The sequence below is a fragment of the Echinops telfairi genome, unplaced genomic scaffold (genome assembly GCF_000313985.2).
Source record: "Echinops telfairi isolate 266 unplaced genomic scaffold, ASM31398v2 ScPeMD7_3;HRSCAF=10, whole genome shotgun sequence".
Lineage (NCBI taxonomy): Eukaryota > Metazoa > Chordata > Mammalia > Afrosoricida > Tenrecidae > Echinops > Echinops telfairi.
The window spans coordinates 16828922-16837519 of NW_022103899.1; the positions used below are offsets into that span (position 1 = coordinate 16828922).

Genomic DNA, 8598 nt, shown 5'->3' on the forward strand with positions numbered 1-8598 from the left:
CGGCGCGGCGCCTGGCGAGGTAGCGCGGACGCTCCCCTCGTGCCCTGCTCCTTCGCGCTCCGCTGGCCCCGGCCCGCGCGCTGGGGACCGGCCGCCCGCGCCCTGCTGCTCGGGGGCCCCGGGGCTCCGGTCCGTGGCGTTGGCGGCTCTCCCTCGGGGCGAGGCGGTCGGACTCGCGCGCGCCGGAGGTCGCGTCTCCGCAGATGCTTTGGGGGAGGATGGGCGAGGCGGGCTTGCCCACGAACTCGCTTTCACTTTGCCCTGTCCCCTTCGTACCTGTGGGCAGAGGGGAGCCCACACGGTCCCCTTGGTCACCTACACGCCTTAATTCCCAGTGGCCCCGGCTCTTTCCTGGCCCCTGGCCCCTGTGCCAGGACTTGGGGTGCCTCCCCGCGGGAAGGAAAGCGGGGGGGAACAAAGGGGCGCCGTGGGGCGTGGGGTTCAGGTGCGGTGTGCCCCAGCGCGGGAGTCGGGCCGGAGCCCGGACGGGGCTGGGTGCGCGTGCAGCTGCGCCCTCCTCCTTTGTTCCGCGCGGTGGAGGGGCTGCCCCGTCTCGTTTCCTGCCGGGCCGGGGGTGGATGCGCCGCCGCGGCGGGGAAGGGGAGGGGGCGGGGCCGCAATGGAAACCAGATTAGGGACGGAGCCCGGAGGGAGCTGGGACGGGGAGAAGACTGGGGAGGGGGATGCTGAGAGCGCGCTGGGGAGTTGATTACAAACACACATTTTTGTCCCAGGGCTGTGTGGGTTTCTGGAGTTTATTTGTAGTGCTTTGTTCGGGTGGCAACAAGTTGTGTGCCTCCTTGAGTTCTAGGCGTTCTGGAGGAGGTTACTTTGCCGAAATCCAATCGAGTTAATCCTAATGGAGGGTTTCTTCCTTTTTGTTGGGAACCAGTTTCTCTCTGGGTATGCGAGTGCCTGTGGGTCTGTAGCGATGGGCTCCCAAGGGTTAGGTTGAAGGCACATTTTATAGACTGTGACACAAAATACTTTTTTGGATAGTAATACGGTAGGACACTTCTTCAGGAGTGTTTTGAGAGAAGCCACCAGAGAGTTAGACAATACGAAATAAACGCATTCGATTATGTGATGCTGAATTGCAAAGCCCTTTTTACAGTCTTTGCCAGAAAACACCGCTCGCGCACACACATTGGGGTTTTCAGAGTTGAGGGCACCCTGGCTTTCTGGTAGGGAGGGCATGCTGTTCTCCCCAGTGGACTGTCTGGAATAAGAAAGAAAAGCATGTACCCGTGTGGCGAGTGGGATCTTTTTCTTTCTTTTTTTTTTGAGGTGGGGAGGTGGAACCAAATGTAAAGTCAGGCATTGGTTAGGTTACCCTTTACTAGATTGGAATCAGGAAGCCCCAGAGGGTAGGCTGACCCTGCGGGCATTGGGGGATGGAACGATGAGTGGTTTTTGAATGGAGAATTCCAAGCACAACTTGGGGGAGGAGGTTGACCTTGCCAGGCATTCATAGTTTGTGACATGGGACACTGGTGGGAGGATCCCAAAGTCGGAGTGAAGCTTAGAATTACTGGGTGATTGACGACTCTCAGTGATAGTAGTCTCACTACTGGGGAAGGACTTTGACAGATGTCTATCATCAAACCACCCCACTGGCCATTCATTGTAAGAGAAACCAAGTTGGACAGCATCCTGTTTTAACCTTAGAAGGCAAGTTAGGAGCTTACTCTGGAAAAAAGTTTCCTGCTCGCTACGTGGTAATGGAAAAGAACTGTGTGCACGCTACTGCTGAGGGGTTGCCTTTGTAAAATGGGGGATGTGGTCAGATTTTCAGGATAAGCTGAAAAACTGTGGGGCTTGCCTTGAAGAACCATCATGATGTGAAGTTGACGTGGGACCATCTCCAACTGTCAAGCTGTTTGTCCTCGGAAAACCGGCACCCTGCCTGGTGAAACATCATCCCGGGCAGCTAACTGGGTGGGAGGGGACTTCTTTGTTAGTGCTTTCCCATGTCGGACTTTTCCTTTGTGTCGTGAATTGTTTTGTCAAATGCAACCACAGCTGGATTCCTTTCAAGTAGGCACATGGGCATATATTAATGAACTGCAGAGCCTAAAAATGCTACCAGAGACAGGCATAGAAGTCTCCTAACTAGTAGGTGTTCTTGTTCTGAATGTCCACCGAGGTACCCATTTGTGTTATGGACTGTCCCTTCACTGAATGAATCACCACTTGGTCAAGCCTGGGGTTGAAGACTCACGTTCCTTCCTTTACTGCAGTTATGCAAAACATTGAGGAGCGGCCCTGCCCCAGCATTAGGGAAGGAGTACACCCTAAATGGGAGATTTGGTTAGGAGGCTGTTGTGATGTTTGATTAAGAATCATCCTCATAGTGCCCTTGTTTTTAGTGTCTGCCTCCTTTTGTGTGAAGGAGCTCTGGTAGATAGGCTGTTGGGTACGCGTTGGACTGCTAACCTGAAGGTTGGCAGTTCAAACTGACTCACTGTGCCTAGGGAGAACTATGAGGCTATCTGCTGCTCCCATAAAGATAGGTAACCTCAGAACCTCTGTACTGAGTCACTAGGACTTGGAATTGACTCAAAGGCAGTGGGGGTCTTATTTTATTTTTTCTTTCCTTTTGGGTGAGATGCACTTTTACCCTTTCATTCTGCTATTATAAATAGGCAGTTGGATGTTTTTAACCAAATAGTCCAACAGTGATTATTATTGCAACACCAGTACTCACTACCATCAAGTCTGTTGAGACTCCTAACAATTCTGGAAGACAGGGTAGAACTACTCCCCCTGTCGGTTTCTGAGACTTAAAAAAAAATCATTTTATTGGGGGTTCGAACAATTCTTATCATCATCCATCCATCCATTGTGTCGAGCACATTTCTACAGTTGTTATCATCATCATTCTCAAAACATTTGCCTTCAACTTGAGCCCTTGGTATCAGCTCCTCATTGCGGCTGGTGGTTTGGAACTGCTGACCTTGTGGTTAGCAGCCCACGCCTAGTCCACTAGGCCACCAGATCTCCTGCAACAGTAGTTATAGCTATCATTTAGCAAGTGTTTACCATGTGTAAAGTAGTTTGTGTGCAGTATTAACAGCTCAGTAAGGCAGGATATAGTACTTAAGCAATTCTGTAAAGTATCTTCATTTCACAATTGAAACAGGCTTGGAGAAATACAGTGAGCTAAGTAACTTGTGTCTTATACCATGTGCAATAAATAAACAGCAAAGGTGAGATTTGAACTCGAGACTCTCTGTTTCCAAAGTTTATATTCTTTAATGTATTACACTGTATGGCATATATATTTTTTAATAATAGGGATAATAGCTATTTAGTTATTTATAAGTCTTTTGAAACATTCAAAATAACACACACGTAATTGATCCTTTCAAAAGGCAGGAAGTGACAGCCAGATGTTTTTTATATTTTCGGATATGGCGACTGATTACCACAGAAGTGATTTGTGCGCGGTCATTCAACTAGTACATAGTATAACAAGGTTAGAATTCATTTATCTGATCTGAAAGGCCAGATACATGACATCATAATTCTTAAAAAATGATATTGTCCCCAAAAGCTGTATGTTTCTATCGCCAGGAGGAATTATCTTTACAAGTGAACAAAACTGTATTTTTCTTAAAAAAAAGTTAGGGTGCCAACATTTAAAAATAATGTCTTTGACATGTTTAAAATTGGTGGAAGGGCATAGTTTCAAACGACTTATATTTATTGAAATCTATTTTAGTCTGTTTTATCTTGAAGTGTTTAGCAGGACACTGCCCTTTGCTGCTTAGCAGAGACCCAGGGCCTCAGCGTGTCTTTGTAGAGAGCAGTAAGCAGAGAAAGAATGTGATTCTAAAGAGGAAGTGGGACATCGGAATTGGAAACACACACAGCAGCAGCAGCCGCCCCTAGATGTTCCCAGCACATGCTTTTGGTCCTGGCAGTAGTAGGCTCTTTCAGAAGACATTCTTCCGTAGGGAAGTGTCAAGGGTCTTTCGTTACCATATCCTCTGAGATCATCACATTTCTGAGGTCTGTGGGAACACACATTCCCCTGCGCTGTGCTCCTCGCTTCCCCTCGGAGAATGAACTAGGTTAGGTGTTAGCAGGAAAGGCGCACAGAGGTGGCGTCTGGCTTAGGCGGGTGGAAGGGAAGGTACCTGCTGGACAGCGGGCTGCAGACGTTGACCCAAGTGCGGTCATCAAACACAGGAGTGGGATGGGTTTTAACACCTGACGTCATGAATTGTTTAGAGCCTTCTTCTCGGAGTGCTTTTCGGCGATTGGAAAAGTCAGTAGTAGTTTCTTCTTGTTTCGAAGCTAAAACTGAAAACTCACTGCTGTTGAGTCGATTCCGATTCATAGTGATCCTGTAAGAGAGTAGAACTGACCCTGTGGGTTTCTGTGGCTGAACTCTTTCCCGCAGTAGGAAGCCTTAATCTTCCCCCGCAGAGTGGATGGTGATTTTGAACTGCTGACCTTGTAGGTAGCAGGCTAGGCATAAGCCACTCTGCCACCAGGGCTCACAGCATTTCTAAGATAAGACTTTAGAAAACTGAAAATTCTTCCCCATTCAATGATTTCAAACGAGGACATCTTTTCATTTTTTTTAGGTCAGCTTATTTTTTACAATTATGAAATTTTTATATAACAAACATTATAATTTTAACTATTTTAAAGGGTGCAATTCAGTGGTGTTTAGTACATTCATGATGTGGGGCAACTAGATCAAAACATTTCCATCACCTTAAAGTCAAGCCCCTTCTCGGTTGTAGCGGTTTCTTCCCATCTCCGCCTCCTCCTCCTCCTCCTTCTCCTTGGTCCCTCAGTCCTGGCTCCCAGTGACCTGCTTTCTGTAAGTGTTGGATTGCTTGTTCTGGATAATTCACATGAATGGAGTCAACAATCTGTGACCTTTGGTGTCCTGCTTCTGTTACTGAACATGCTTTCTAAGTTTAGTCACACTGTAGCATCGATCAGTACAAGGGGGTTGGGACATGTCTGTGGAGAAATTCCAGTATCTTTGAAATCCCTTTTTCTACACATGTTTTGAAGCCTCCTCACACTTCATTCCTTTGTATGAGGGAATACTTTTCTGTTTGGTGAATATACCATGCTTGTCTATCCATTCATCAGCCGACGGATATGTGGTTCCTATAATCTTTTGTAGATTGTCTTGTCAGTTGTCAATGTATTCTATGCATAAGCACAAAGCAGCTGTAAAGCAGTGCCTGTTGTTGTGGGTGCCTTGGGCCAATGTGGACCCAGATGGACCCAGTGTGACAGTAGAGCTGCCCTGTACACAGAGGTTTCCGGGCTGTCGTCTTTACCGGAGCAGAGCCAGCGCTTTTCTTCCACAGAACCACTCCCCGCCATCGGGTGGATCCCGAGTCACAGCACCCCAATGGTTCCTCTAGCTCTCCAGTGAGAGAACAGTTCGTGGGCCTGAAATGCAGCCCTTAAGTTAGTAACCAAGCAGGAAACTGCGGTGCCCCCCAGGGCTCTAGCATTGCATTAAAACCAAGCAACATGCTTTACAAAGAAGCAGTGAATTGCATTAAAGCAAAAATCTGTTGGGGATTTGATCTTGACTCATAAGGACCCTTATAGGACAAAGTAGAGCTCTCCCTCATGGCATTTTGAAGTCTGCCCTCTCTCAGGGAGCAGACTTCTACATCTTTCTCCTGTGAATCCTCTGGTAGGTTTGAACCACCGACCTCCTGGCTGGCAGCCAGGTACTTAACCACTGTGCCACCAGGTCTCAGCAATACGGCACTCATTGCCATTGAATTGATTACAACTCACGGCAATGCTATGTAGGGTTTCCATCTCTGTAAATCCTTATGAGAGCAAACAGCCTCATCTTCCTCCCATGGAGCGGTTGGTGGGTTTGAACTGCTGACCTTGTGGTTAGCATCCCAACCCCAAACCCACTCTGTCTCCAGGGCTTCTCTAGCAACACAGATGTCTTTAAAAATAATAAAGGAAACCCATTATGCCTCAGCACAATTAGCAGGGTGGATCTGGGTACCCAGAGAGTAGATTTTGATGGAATGAAGAAAATGTCAGGGACAGCTATGGTAACCGAGGCCACAGCAACGCACGCTGCAAAGCAAAGCTGAAAACAAACAGGCACGTGAGTGGGAGGAACGCAGACACAGGTTTCAGCTCCGTGCCTCGCGTCTCATTTCGTCCAGCCTCTGAGGATGTGAAAGGGTCTCCGACTTGAGGGCTGCAGTAGTTGCCATGTTCGGAGACATCATCCCGGTGAATTCTCTGCCCAAGGAGAGGATGGGGCATCTCTTTGGCTACAGAGAACACAGTGTTTTCATGGGAGAAGGGCTTCTGAGTAGCAAGGCCAGAAGGCACATGGCAGTTGGTACCCTCCTACTTCTTGCCACCTCTGAGGGGCATCAACATGCCCATCAGTGCAACCCCACTGAGGATATTAATAAGGTGCCCCGATGGCACGCTGTCAGGCTTTGGGTTGTTAACCACAAGGCTGGCTGTTCTTACCTACCAGCCACTTCTCAGGAGAATGATAAAGCTTTCTGCTTCAGTAAAGATTCACAGTTTGGGAAAGCCTGCACAGGGTTGCTGGGAATGGCAGTGGGTTTGTTTTTTTTGGTTAAGGAAATTCATAAGGAGCCCAGGTACACGGTGGTTAGCAGCCGAGCTAACAGGTTAGCTAACCTGCGGGAGTAAAAACCTGGCTATCTGCTTCCATAAAGATTCAACCAAAACAAATCCAAGCTCACGGACATCGAGTTGATTCCGACTCATCGCGCTCCACCAGGCAGCGTAGAACTGCCCCCTGTGGGTTTCTGAGACAGTAACTCTTTGTGGGAGTAGAAAGTCTCATCTTTCGCCTTTGGTGGTTTCAAACTGCTGATCTCGGGGGTAGGTCTTGTCCTTAGGTGAGATCTCTGGGTGGCAAAAGTAGTTAATGTGCTCAACCAGGAAAGGTTAGGTGGTTAATCTTCGCAGCCCCTAGGAAGAAAGGCTTGGCAATTTTTATAAGAATCAACCATTGAAAACCATGTGGGGCACAGTCCTACTCTGGCTGTTAATGAATGTAAGGCACATTTGTGTCTTCAAAGGCTCGGCAGACAACACATGCTAGAACCAGAAGAATGAAAGGCTATGCTGTTTTGTCCTACGATACTCATCCTGTTTTTTATGCAGTGTTGGGAGCCGACTGTGTGTCAGACTCCGTGCCAGGTGCTTTATACAGGCTGTTTTTGTGTAGTCTTCACCAAATACCACCCACACCCACTGCCATCGAGGCAATCCCACCTCGTAGCGACCCTGTCCTTCACAATAGACTTGTTTGAGAGGGTTTCTTTTCAGAGCTGTACATCTTTACGTGGAGGTGGACTGCTACATGGCTTAGAGCTGCTCGTGGCTTACCTCTCATGTGAGTATTTTAAGTGCTGTGCCACCAACCCCAACCCAACCCACTGTCTTCCAGTCGGTCCACCCTGTAGAGACCCTGTGTAGCAGCGGTTCTCAACCTGTGGGTCACGACCCCTTTGGGGGTCGAACGACCTTTTCACAGGGGTCTCCTAAGACCACCGGAAAACACGTATTTCTGATGGTCTTAGGAACTGAGACACCGCTCTTCTATCCATCTCCAGGCAGGTCCGCCCACATGCAGACACACCCACATAAGAGTACAGGACCTGAAGACTGTTACCCGTGCTACGCCCTGCTTCAAGACAAAATTTCATTTACTTGTCATTAGAAATAAATATTTCATAATATAGAATTACATATTGTTTTTGTCATTAATTACTATGCTTTAATAATGTTCAATTTGTAACAGTGAAAATACATCTTGCAAATCAGATATTTACATGATGATTCATAACAGTAGCAAAATTACAGTTATGAAGTAGCAACAAAAATAATTTTATAGTTTGTGGGGGGTCACCACAACATGAGGAACTGTATTAAAGGGTTGCAGCATGAGAAAGGTTGAGAACCATTGCTGTATAGGGTTTCAAAGAGGGTAAATCCTTTTGGCAGCCTTATCTGCCTTCTTCAGAGGGGCTGTTGGGATTGAGTGACTGACCTTGCAGTTAGTCTGTGGCTTAACCCACAGCAACACTAGGGCTCCTTTATTGGCACCATTATCTCCTAGCAGGAGATCCTTGTAGATAAGGAAATAGGTGTTCAACTTGCCCAGGGGCACAGAGCTGCTTGAGATCTTGCATGCTTTACGGAACAACACCCTGCCTTCTCAGTGCAGTCAGCTGGGAGGAGCTCTGTTATTTTAAGGGTCAGGGAGCTCTTCCCACTATTCCCACTTGTAGTGGCTGGTCCTAGTTCAACAGAAGGAAACACTGCCTGGCCCTGGGCTGTCCTCACAATTACTGCTGTGTTTGAACCCATCATGAGCAGCCACTGTCAACCCATATTGTGGAAGGTCTTTCTCTTTGTCACCGCCCTGCTGCTTTACCGAGCATGCCGTCCTTCTCTAGGGACTGGTCTCTCCTGACAACGTGTTCAGAGTACCTGAGATGAAATCACGCTACCTCGCCTCTCAGGAGCGTTCTGGTCGCACTTCTTTCAAGACGAGTTGCTTGTTCTTCTTTCTTTTTTTTTTTTTTTTTT

General features: G+C 47.8%; 1 protein-coding gene across 1 annotated transcript in view; it reads left to right on the forward strand.

Moving 5' to 3' along the window:
* The window catches only part of MYO1B (myosin IB), a 202995-nt gene continuing 194397 nt past the window's right edge, over positions 1-8598 (forward strand). Inside the window, exon 1 of the mRNA XM_045294933.1 lies at positions 1-19. The gene's annotated coding sequence lies outside the window, so the exon portion shown is untranslated. The remainder of the gene's footprint in view (positions 20-8598) is intronic.